This window comes from Carassius gibelio, chromosome B14 (genome assembly GCF_023724105.1).
Source record: "Carassius gibelio isolate Cgi1373 ecotype wild population from Czech Republic chromosome B14, carGib1.2-hapl.c, whole genome shotgun sequence".
Classification (NCBI taxonomy): Eukaryota; Metazoa; Chordata; class Actinopteri; order Cypriniformes; family Cyprinidae; genus Carassius; species Carassius gibelio.
Window position 1 is genome coordinate 20,714,967 of NC_068409.1, and position 13,033 is coordinate 20,727,999.

At 35.3% G+C, this 13,033-nt stretch overlaps 1 protein-coding gene across 6 annotated transcripts in view; it reads left to right on the forward strand.

Annotated features, from left to right (window-relative positions):
* The window catches only part of tenm2a (teneurin transmembrane protein 2a), a 404,535-nt gene that overhangs the window by 215,056 nt on the left and 176,446 nt on the right, over window positions 1-13,033 (forward strand). The window lies entirely within an intron of this gene.

Sequence of the window (13,033 nt, forward strand, 5' to 3'; positions counted from 1 at the left end):
CCTATAATTTTTTTGGGATTAACATATATTTTGTGGTCAGTCTAATCTAAAGTCCTGTGCAATGTTAACTTTTGGAGATCTTGAGTTTTTGTTAAAGGGCGTTTCCATGGCGCCATAACAAAATTTGATGTCTTGCCACAGCAAGAGTTGTTGTAACTCAGGCATAAAATGTTCAATCTTCCCCAAACTTCACATGTTTGATAAGAGTCCTGGCCTGAACACATCTGAAGGCCAAAATTCCATTATAATGATAGCGCCACCTGCTGGCAACGGTAAGATTGGCACATATATGGGATATACTTTGATATATTCCACTTATATTTAGGACATTAAATGCATATTCCTCAACGTTCACCTTTTTACTAAAGCCACACGATGGCGGTGAGCCCGGGTGCGAGGGCCCGTTCATCGCTGCTTGCAGCTTTAATTATTATTATTATTATTATTTATTATTATTATTTTTCTTCAAGGTTTCGGGGGCTTTTGGGGCCCTTAACATGCTTAAAAAGTCTTGAAAATTGGCACACACATTGGAACCTGCGGCCATTAGGGCCGGGCAGAGACTGATACACGGGCGTGGCACAGGGGCTCTACAGCGCCCCCTGGAATATGGAGGGCCATATATCATACATACTTGCACATAGACATACGAAACTCGGTACACATATAGAACTCATCAATACAAACAACTTTCGTATTGCATATCATAGGCTCCGCCCAACAGGAAGTTGGCTATTTGGGGTTTATTATTCATATTTGTCGTCAAAGTTGTGGGGGCTTTTGGGGTCCTTAACATACTCAAAAACTCTTGAAAATTTGCGCACACTTTGGAATCTGTGGCCTGAAGGAGCCTGCAGAGGCTGAGACCTGGGCGTGGCACAGGGGCTCTACGGCGCCCCCTGGATCACAGTTATAAATGTTGATGTATAGCTCACACATACTTGCACGTATTAATATGAAACTCAGTACACATATAGATCTCATCGTGCCGAACAACTTTCGTATTGCATATCATAGGCTCCGCCCAACAGGAAGTCAGCTATTTAGAGTTATGTAAAAAGCGCATGCTCTGGAATTTGAAATACTTGTCATAGGTTTTTTACTCGATTGCCGCCAAACTCGGTCAACATGATCTCAAGACATTGGGGATGAAAAATTGCCAGGGGATTTTTGATATCTCAAACGGTTTGCTCGTGGCGAGGCTTTGAAATTATGGCGAGAAATGAGAAACAGGAAGTGTCTAATACCATCCACATACATTTCCTAATTTTAATCAAACTTCATCAGATTATTCATTGTATGATGTCGAGCGCATATATGTGACTATTAGGAGTCAAAGTTATAGCGCCACCAAGTGGCAGCAGGAAGTGTGTCATTTTCAAAATGCTTTGAATTCAGCATCTTATTTTTACTCGATTTGCTTCAAACTTCATCAGAATAATGTTAAAACACAGCCGATATAAATCTGCTGGGGGGATATTGATATCTAAAAATATTGTTGCCGTGGCAACATGTCAAACTGGAATACTTCTCAGGTGATTTTGAGGCATATAACATGCTTAGAATTTCATCAAACTCAGAACACATATCAGTATTAGTGACAGCTAGACACTGGCAAAATTTCATAAGAGGGCGTGGAAGAGGCACTCTATAGCGCCACCTTTTGTCAAAAGTGGGGGGGTTAGTTTTAGCTACAGACACCAAACTCAGTACAAAAATTGTGCTTATCAAGACGGACAACTTTCTAATTCACAGTCATCAGCTACGACCAACAGGAAGTCGGCTATTTTGATTTGAATGTGGATTGTTTTTTACATTTAGCTGTGAATTAATGCATACTGCTCAGAGGAGAGTAACACTATACACACCAAACTTGGTGTACATGTTGAAAAAACATTGAGGAACTTAAATTGTGAATGGGTTTTGGATAGCTTGGATGGTTTTGTCGTGGGGATTTTTTAAAATGACAATAAAGATGGAATTATTAATTTTCCTGCATTTTTAAATTCCAAACACTTCAAAACCTTTTTTCATACAGAAAAAAAGTTATTCTGAGTAAATATGCATAGTTTCATGACTTTACAACACTGTATGGATAACAGAAAATTAAAAAACTGTCAGACGTCTCATATCACTCTGTCCCTCTGTTTGAGTGTGTGTGCTTAGACTTCCATTGTCTGAGAGAAATAGCGCCCCTACAGGTGCAGTTACCGGAATAAAAAAGGGAGGAGACTGTCTTTTGGTTTCGATTTTAAATCGGTTAAAATACAAATAAATACTTGGATTTAATTCACACTGACAAGCTAAACCAACATATATGATTATTATAAGGTCAGGGCTTATTAATAATTGATGTGTGGTCAGTGATACGTGAGAAACACGAGAGATGAATCACCGCTCTGAGCAGGAGCGTGTGGAATGATGAGCTCAGAAAAAACGAGTTTATTCTTGTTTTATAGCTATTAAAAATAAAGTATTGCAGCGATATCACACAATTCACCAATTAGAGCACACCAAGAGCTAAATTAAGATGTTTTTGAACTGTTTGTGTGAAAATGAAATATTCGCGGCTGCCTAACTGAAATCACTGCCTCCGATCAGCGCGCACAGTGTCACAAGTTCAAAACAAACGAATTTATTCTTGTTTAAGAGCTTTTCAAAATAAATTATTGCCATAAATGCACACAATACATCCATTATAACACAACACGAGCTAAATGCAGGTGTTTGTGACCCGTTTAAGTGCGCAAGACTATTTGAAAGCGCGACTGGCAGAATAACATTTCTCTCTCGAGCTGCAGGATTCTGCCTTGCGTCGTAAGAACGAACACATCACGGACAAGATTATTTCAAAATACATAATAGCTTGGCTAATATAAACGAAAACAGCCACGTGAACATAAACTGTTGAGCAATAAATCTGAAGTGGATCTACTGGATTTTAACATATACCAGCTGCTTCTGTCTTCAATTTTAATCTATATAAAAAATTAAACTCATTCATCTTGGCTGCTTTTTTAATGTGTGTACATATTTATTTATTATTTTGCTCTAACAAGACTTAATCTATATTTAATTAAATCAATTACATTTGATTTTACATTTGATTTGTCCATTTCTGCATCTAAACGCCTAAAAACCTAAAACATGCTCTATTATACTATTGTTAGCAATTCCTTTATCGTCCAATTTATCTGGTGTACACACTTTTATTTTCATAATAAACTTGTTTGTTAGATTATACACAGTTACAGTGGTCTATAATAAATATTAACAGGTTTTATTCAAGCTGTTTAGAATGAATGCAGTAGGCTATTTTTTTAAAATGTAAATCCAAAAAAAAAAAAAAAAAAAAAAAAATTAAATAAATAAAAAATATTGGAAAAGAATAACTGTTGTACTTTTTTATACATTTTGTATAATTTTATAGTTTATGCATTATAGTTATAAAAACAAATAAATTTAGCCACTCACATAGAAATCTTAGGCCTTTCCTTTTTTGACAGTTTTAGGGATTTTTAAAAATCCTAAAAAACCTTATTTGTGCTGCAAATAATAATTTCAAATTAATTTGATACTGACCTCTGACATCCTGTGACATGATATTTATTTGAATTTACATAATCTCATGGATGTAACAGTAAATCTGTTCAGCTCACAGATCAAGACTAAGCTGTAATGCAAGCAGAACTTTCACAAATGCTTGTAGGTCAATAAAATCATTACAAAACATTTACAAATCATTTAAGGGATTTGATAACACTGTAAAATAATGTCTAATTTGTTAACATTAGCAAATGCATTGATAACACTTTATAATAACTGCACTCATTAGTAAATAGTCAGTTCATTCTTTATAAAGCCTTGTCCCAATATTAATAGTCAGTAGTATATTATATATATATAGTAGTATATTATGTATATATAGTTTATAAATACAGCTATAAATAGATTGTTCTTGGTTTATAAGCACATTTATTAAAAAGGAGAGTAAAGGGTCAGTTATCTTCCTATGAAAAATAAATAAAATAAAAATAAACAAACAACAACACAGATTGATACAGAACTCAGAAATGTTATTGTGGATTTATGATAAACTCAGCCTGTAAATGAATTAATTCTCCTCCAAGAAGACACAAGTAGTTCACACCAAACTGTTTTAACATGAAGCCATATACTGAAGATGTTAAATTTCAAATGGGTTTAGGATACCTTAAATGGTGTGGCCATAGCGATTTATTAAAGTAACATAAAAAAATACAATAGTTATTTTACTATATCTTTAAAATGTTTAATTCCAACTATTCATAATTTTTTATATACGTAGAAGTCATCATTTGAAGGAAGCACAGTAAGTTTCATAGTTTTATCATTTTCAAGAGCCAGCATAAAATTAAAACTATCATAACTTATAAATCAAGCTGGCAATTCTTAGTACCAATAATGGCCACCAGATGGAGCTATAGGATTACTTTTAAATAATTATTGTAGAAACAAGTATGATTTAAATCATTTATAGAAATCTTTCAAAGAAAAATAATATGAATTTTATGTATTTTACTGATAAAATGACCCTCACTTAATTAGAAAAACAAGCTGAAGTATTGTGAACCGTATATTAAGAATAATTCTTTATAGGCTTTATGGACAGATACGTTTTCAGAGACTCTTGAAGGATCAGCACCACATCCTCTTTTACCACTGTTTAAAGAATGTATCTTACAGAGGAGGTGCGAATGAATTTTGGATAGCTTGAATGGTTTGTCGTGGTGATTTTTTTTTTAAATAACAGTAAAAAAGTAACCAGTAAATGTATTTTATTTTTTTAAAGTGCAGCTTATAAATGCTTCAAAAAAATGTACACATAGAAGACAAGTCATTCTGAGGAAATATGCATAGTTTCATGACTATACAACACTATATGGATGATAGAAAATTAAAAAACTATCATACATCTGATGTCACTCTGTCCCTCTGTCACTGTGGGTAATGTGTGTGTGTGTGTGTGTTAAATGAATTAGGTGTGAAACTATCAGGGAGCATTTAGTCTCCAGCGCCAACATTTTACAGAACTGACACTTTCCTGGAGTCTCAGAATTACAATGTGCCAGGTTCTGAGAGATCTAAGATTCCAAAAAATGATTGAATTAGAATACCATGAAGTATTGTGAAATACTATATATTAAGACTTTATATATAGGCTTTATGAACAGATTAGAGTGACTCGTGAAGGACCAGCAGCACCTCCTCTTGTCCGATGGTTTGAGGAATATATCTTCCAGAATCCGGGATTAAGATTTAGGAGCTCATTTTTATTCCACCTCCTTTCCTGAAAGTCTGTCTTGCAGAATTGACTAAAAATTAATCTTCACATTAATTCCTTATTATTTTGCAATTCTTTTTGTCAGTTCTTCTTGACCTGTTTTTTTCTTCTTCTTTTCTGACCTCATGACCCAGTCAGCATTTTTTGTACAATGGTCAAGTCTTAACTTATCCATTTCTGTATTGCATGTGTGTTTGATATTTATCATGGGTATTTCATAATTTTTGACTTTACAGTTTGAGTTAAAACTCTTTTTTAAGCGCATTTCATCTGTAAAAGAAAACATGCCTAATAATTCTGCACACATGAATATAAGGAGTTTTTCTCTTCCAGCTTTCCTGGACTATTGTATAGCACTCATAAATGATTAAATGAAAAATAATGGTAGTTATTAAGATTGATATGGTTTGGAATTGTTCAAATGTGCTTGGAAAAAAAATCACAATAAAACAATGTTTTAATGTTTAATTTTGGAATATGAACTGACATGAATGAATGTTATATAAATATTGTTCATATTAACATAATGTTTATAAATGAAATCTTATTGTAAAGTGTTACTAAAGTTAAATATATATTGTTCTGTGAATGTGATTTTAAAGTCTAGATGATTCGGATTAACCCTTTATCTGGCGTATCCTTTAAAACCTCACTGCCAGAGGGATATTGTGAATGCATGTGCCCGCTGGGCACAGTTTACCTGATGCCACCGGGGGTGGCGATGGCATTGGCGGCTTGAGCCCGCCATCGCTGCTTGCAGCTATATTTATTATTATTTTTTTTTTTTTCCAACGTCTCGGGGGCTTTTGGGGCCCTTAACATGCTTAAAAAGTCTTGAAAATTGGCACACAGATTGGAACCTGCGGCCATTAGGGCCGGGCAGAGACTGATACACGGGCGTGGCACAGGGGCTCTACAGCGCCCCCTGGAATATGGAGGGCCATATATCATACATTCTTGCTCGTAGACGTATGAAACTCGGTACACATATAAATCTCATCAATCCAAACAACTTTTGTATTGCATATCATGGGCTCCGCCCAACAGGAAGTTGGCTATTTAGGGTTTAGTATTCAAATTTTTCGTCAAAGTTGTGGGGGCTTTTGGGGTCCTTAACATACTCAAAAACTCTTGAAAATTTGCGCACACTTTGGAATCTGTGGCCTTTAGGAGCCTGCAGAGGCTGGGACCCGGGCGTGGCACAGGGGCTCTACGGCGCCCCCTGGAACACAGTCAGAAATGTTGATGTATAGCTCACACATACTTGCACATATTCATATGAAACTCAGTACACATATAGATCTCATCGTGCCGAACAACTTTCGTATTGCATGTCATAGGCTCCACCCAACAGGAAGTCAGCTATTTAGAGTTATGTAAAAAGCGCATGCTCTGGAATTTGAAATACTTGTCATAGGTTTTTTTCTCGATTGCCGTCAAACTCGGTCAACATGATCTCAAGACACTGGGGATGAAAAATTGCCAGGGGATTTTTGATATCTCGAACGGTTTGCTCGTGGCGAGGCGTTGAAATTATGGCGAGAAATTAGAAACAGGAAGTGTCTAATACCATCCACATACATTTCCTGATTTTAATCAAACTTCATCAGATTATTCGTTGTATGATGTCGATCGCATATATGTGACTATTAGGAGTCAAAGTTATAGCGCCACCAACTGGCAGAAGGAAGTGTGTCATTTTCAAAATGATTTGAATTCAGCATCTTATTATTACTCGATTTGCTTCAAACTTCATCAGAATAATGTTAAAACAAAGCTGATATAAATCTGCAAGGGGGATATTGATATCTAAAAAATTGTTGCCGTGGCAACATGTCAAACTGGAATACTTCTCAGGTGATTTTGAGGCAAATAACATGCTTAGAATTTCACAAAACTCTGAACACACATCAGTATTTCTGATAGGAACTTAAATTGTGAATGGATTTTGGATAGCTTGAATGGTTTTGCCGTGGTGATTTTTTTAAATGACCTTACAAAGGGAATCATTATTGTATTTTTAAATTGCAGCTTCCAAACACGTCAAAGAATTTTTTCATACAGATGAAAAAGTCATTCTGAGGAAATATGCATAGTTTCACGACTTTACAACACTGTATGGATAACAGAAAATTAAAAAAAACTGTCAGACATCTCATCTCACTCTGTCCCTCTGTTTGAGTATATGTGCTTCAGACTTCCATTGTCTGAGAGAAATAGCGCCCCTACAGGTTCAATTCCCGGACTTTTACTTTCACTTTTAAATCGGTTAAAAATACAAACAAATACTTAGATTTAATTCACACTGACAAGCTAAACCAACATATCTGATTATTACCGGTTCAGGGCTCATGGATAAATTATTTCTGGCCAGAGATACGTGAGAAATAGGAGAGATGAATCACCGCTGTGATCACGAGCGTCTGGAGTAAAGAGCTCAGAGAAAACGAATTTATTCCTGTTTTAAAGCTTTTAAAAATAAATTATTACAGCGATATCACACAATCAACCAATTAGAACACACCAAGAGCTAAATTAAGATGTTTTTGAACTGTTTGTGTGAAAATGAAATATTTGCAGCTGCCTATCTGAAATCACGCCTCCGATCAGCGCGTACAGTTTCCAGCTCAAAACAAACGAATTTATTCTTGTTTAAGAGCTTTTTTAAATAAAATATTACCACAAATGCACACAACAAACCCATTGTAACACAACAAGAGCTAAATGCAGGTGTTTGTGACCTGTTTAAGTGTGCAAGACTATTTGAAAGCGCGACTAGCAGAATAACATGTATCTCTTGAGCTGCAGGTTTCTGTCTTTCGTCGTACGAATGAACACATCACGGACAAGATTATTTCAAAACACATAATAGCTTGGCGAATATAAACGAAAACAGCCACGTGAACATAAACTGGATCTACTGGATTTGAATATTAAAGTGACCACATTTACCACTTGCTTCTGTCTTCAATTTTAATCTATATAAAAAAGGAAACTCATTCGACTTGGCTGCTTTTTTAATGTGTGCGTATTTATTTATTTATCTTTTTATACATTTTGTATAATTTCATAGTTTGTGTATTACAATTATAAAAACAAAAATACAATTAGCCACTCACATAGAAATAGCTTAGGCCTTAACCTTTTTCTGACAGTTTTAGGGATTTTTAAAAATCCTAAAAAAACCTTATTTGTGCTGCAAATAATAATTTCAAACTCATTTGATACTGACCTATGACATCCTGTGACATTATATTTATTTTAATTTACATAATCTCATGGATGTAACAGTAAATCTGTTCAGCTCACAGATCAAGACTAAGCTGTAATACAAGCAGAACTTTCACAAATGCTTATGAGTCATTTAAGGATTTGATAACACTGTAAAATAATGTCTAATTTGTTAACATTAGCAAATTCATTGATAACACTTTATAATAACTGCACTCATTATTAAATAGTCAGTTCATGCTTTATAAAGCCTTGTCCCAATATTAATAGTCAGTAGTAAGCAGTTTATAAATACAGCTATAAATAGCTTGTCCTTGGTTTATAAGCACATTTATTAAAAATGAGAGTAAGTTATCTTCCTATGAAAAATAAAAGATAAAAATAAACAAACAACAACACAGATTGATACAGAACTCAGAAATTTTATTGTGGATTTATGATAAAGCCTGCAAATGAATTCATACTCCTACTCATACTACTCCATACTCCTTTTTCAACATGATGCCAATATACTGAGATGTTAAATTGTGAATGGGTTTAGGATAGCTTTAATGGTGTTGCCATAGAGATTTATTATAGTAACATAAAAAAATACAATAGTTATTTTACTATATCTTTACAATTTTTCATTCTAAATCTTCATAATTTTTTATATAAGTAGAAGTCCTCATTTGAAGGAAGCACAGTAAGTTTCATAGCTTTATCACTTTCAAGAGCCAGCATAAAATTTAAACTATCATAACTTATAAATCAAGCTTGCAATTCTTAGTACCAATAATGGCCACCAGAGGGAGCTATAGGATTACTTTTAAATAATTATTGTAGAAACGAGTATGATTTAAATCATTTATAGAAATCTGTAAAAAAAAAATGAATTGTATATATTTTACTGATAAAATGACCCTCACTTAATTAGAATAACAAGCTGAAGTATTTTGAACTGTATATTAAGAATAATTCTTTATAGGCTTTATGGACAGATACGTTTTGAGTGACTCTTGAAGGTTCAGCACCACATCCTCTTTTACCACTGTTTAAAGAATTAATCTTACACAACAGGTGTGAATGAATTTTGGATAGCTTGAATGGTTTTGCCGTGATGTTTTTTGAAATAATAGTAAAAAAGGAACCAGTAAATGTCTTTTTATTTTTTTAAAGTGCAGCTTCTAAACACTTTTTAAAAAAAAATGTACACATAGAAGACCAGTCATTCTGAGGCATATTTCCTCAGAATGACTGGTCTCATGACCATAGTTTCATGACTATACAACACTGTATGGATGATAGAAAATTAAAAAAAACTATCATACATCTGATGTCACTCAGTCCCACTGTCACTGTGGGTAATGTGTGTGTGTGTGTGTGTGTGTGTGTTAAGTGAATTAGGTGTGAAACTATCAGGGTGCATTTAGTCTCCAGCGCCAACATTTTACAGAACTGCCACTTTCCTGGAGTCTCCAGAATTACTCGGTGTCAGGCTCTGAGAGACTTAAGATTCCAAAAAATGATTTAATTAGAATACCATGAAGTATTGTGAAATACTATATATTAAGACTTTATATATAGGCTTTATGAACAGATTAGAGTGACTCGTGAAGGACCAGCACCACCTCCTCTTGTTCGATGGTTTGAGGAATATATCTTCCAGAATCCAGGATTAAGATTTAGGAGCTCATTTTTATTCCACCTCCTTTCCTGAAAAGTCTGTCTTGCAGAATTGACTAAAAATTAATCTTCACATTAATTACTAATTATTTTGCAATTCCTTTTGTCAGTTCTTCTTGACCTGCTTTTTTCTTCTTCTTTTCTGACCTCATGACCCAGTCAGTATTTTTTGTACAATGGTCAAGTCTTAACTTATCCATTTCTGTATTGCATTTGAGTTTGATATTTCTCATGGGTATTTCATAATTTTCGACCTTACAGTTTGAGTTAAAAGTCTATTTTAGCGCATTTCATCTGTAAAAGAAAACATGCCTAATAATTCTGCACACATGAATATAAGGAGTTTTTCTCTTCCAGCTTTCCTGGACTATTGTATAGCACTCATAAATGATTAAATAAAAAATAATGGTAGTTATTAAGATTTATATGGTTTGGAATTGGCAAAATGTACTTGGAAAAAAATCACAATAAAACAATGTTTTCATGTTTAAGTTTGGAATATTAACTGACATGAATGAATGCTATATAAATATTGTTCATGTTAACATAATGTTTATAAATGAAATCTTTATTGTACAGTGTTACTAATATATATATTGTTCTGTGAATGTGATTTTAAAGTCTAGATGATTCGGATTAACCCTTTAACTGCCGTATCCTTTAAAACCTCACTGCCAGAGGGATATTGTGAATGCATGTGCCCGCTGGGCACAGTTTACCTGATGCCACCGGGGTGGCGATGGCATTGGTGGCTTGAGCCCGCCATCGCTGCTTGCAGCTATATTTATTATTATTATTATATACATTTTATTTTATTTTATTTATTATTTTTATTTTATTTGTAATATAATTTTGTAACATAAATGTCCTTACTGTTTTAATGCACCCTAGCTTTATAAAAATATTGTAAATATTTTACAAATAAATCTTGATGAATGGTATACATTATCTTATTACTTCCATTCAGTTTCCATTTTTACCCTCTATGCAAATTGTTACCATTAAATGTGTTGTAAATACAATTTCCTGTTATTTCAATACTTGTTTAGAGTTTTCTTTTTTACCTCGTCTTGGATCCTAGATAAAATTATATTTAATCTTTAAACCTGATCACTGTGAGGAATACCTAGACGCCATTAGCTAATTATAGCAGTACACCAACAACACATCTGCCTTATTAAAAAGGTTAAGGTCAAACATAAACACATGCAAGCAAATTGACAGTTACAGACTGCGACAAGCTTCGTGCTCACACAGGCATCAGGTTTTGTCCTCTTGTTCTGAGTGAATGTCTTGCTATCTTGCGTATAATGACACTAGGTTGTCAAGCGGCTACCTCGGATGAGCTCAACCCAAACTGGATGACCTTTTCAAGATGGTGGTGATGTTGACATATTGAGATGGGTTTAATTCAGAACATATATACTTCTGCTACATAGAAAAGAGATTTGCGTTTGCAATTATGCATTGGTTTATCCCCCACAAAAAAATCCAATTAAACATTTTAGCAGCACATTTGCTCTTTTAGAATCAAACCCGTGACCTTGGCCTTGCTGGACCGTCTTGCTCAGTGAGATCTAGTCAATATTGTTCCTTTTCATGGCACTGTGAATGTTAAGCTCTGCTCTTTGTTTGCATTTCATTAATACACAAATTCATTGTTTAATTAATAAAATTGGATTGGACAGATGACACGCCGCTCTGTAAGAGAAAAAGAGGAATGAAATAACCCTAGATATCCACACACGCACAAAGAGAAGTAATTGCTAATAAGCGTGCTTGACTCTGTGAGTTAAGCACTTGTGGAGTGGCTGTCTGTGTGTAGGCTACGACGGCATCGCGCCATTTAAGAGCTAGCATCCTTATGCGCAACATCCCACTCCGGTCTCTGCCCTGCACATGGATCATGCGTGTAATAAGTGGTTATCTCCCAAGAGAAAAGCCCCTATCAATCATGCCGTATTAGTCTATGGGAAGGATCTGCGTGCTGATTGGTCAGGAAGCTCTGTTAATTAGCTTCTGCGTTGCATTAGTGCTGCTGCAGGGGGGCCGTGTTTTGCCTCGATGATGACGGATAGCGCAGACGGTACATGTGTGTGTATAAGAGGAGCCGGGGACCGTAGGAAGGGTGTAATGGTGGGTTGAAGGGACAGATTAGGAAATGGGGGTTTAATGATCCCGTCTGCAGCGCCGTCTCTGAGCCAGCTGCATGTCTGCGAGATCTAAAAGAGACGTTTCCCTGAGGGAATCTCCTCAGATGAGAACTCGTGCACACCGCGATGCTGCTGTCATGCTAGTTTCGGCTCAGGATAGGCTGGCACGTGACTTGACTGTTTTAAAGGAGTGCTGCATGTGACTTTGCAGTTTTCTCTAACATCCTCTCTGACAGATACATGGAGATGGAGCATAAGTCTTCCTAGGGTTGGAATGGTGTGTTTAAAGGCTTTTCTTTCCAAAGCGCTTCTGGGCAGGGCTACGCAAACCTATTACGCTAAAGGCCTGTTGTCAGATCAGTGCTGCTGAGACGGGCTGCTCTGATCGAGGTGCTTAACCTGAGATCTACAGCTACTACTTCATCAGAGTACGACTGTGATCAGGAGACACGTTGTAAACAGGATAAGGAGTGTTTGTGTGTGTGTGGTATGGAGGTGGACGTGGCAGGCCAGAGCTGACAATTCTTCTATTTATTTTATTTCTATTTATTTTAAGTGTTCACCACCACCTTCTATGCAAATCTAGATTTTTCACCACTTCGGTCCAGATGTTTATCTCTTTTATGTCTTATACACATGTATATATGTGTGTATTCAGTGA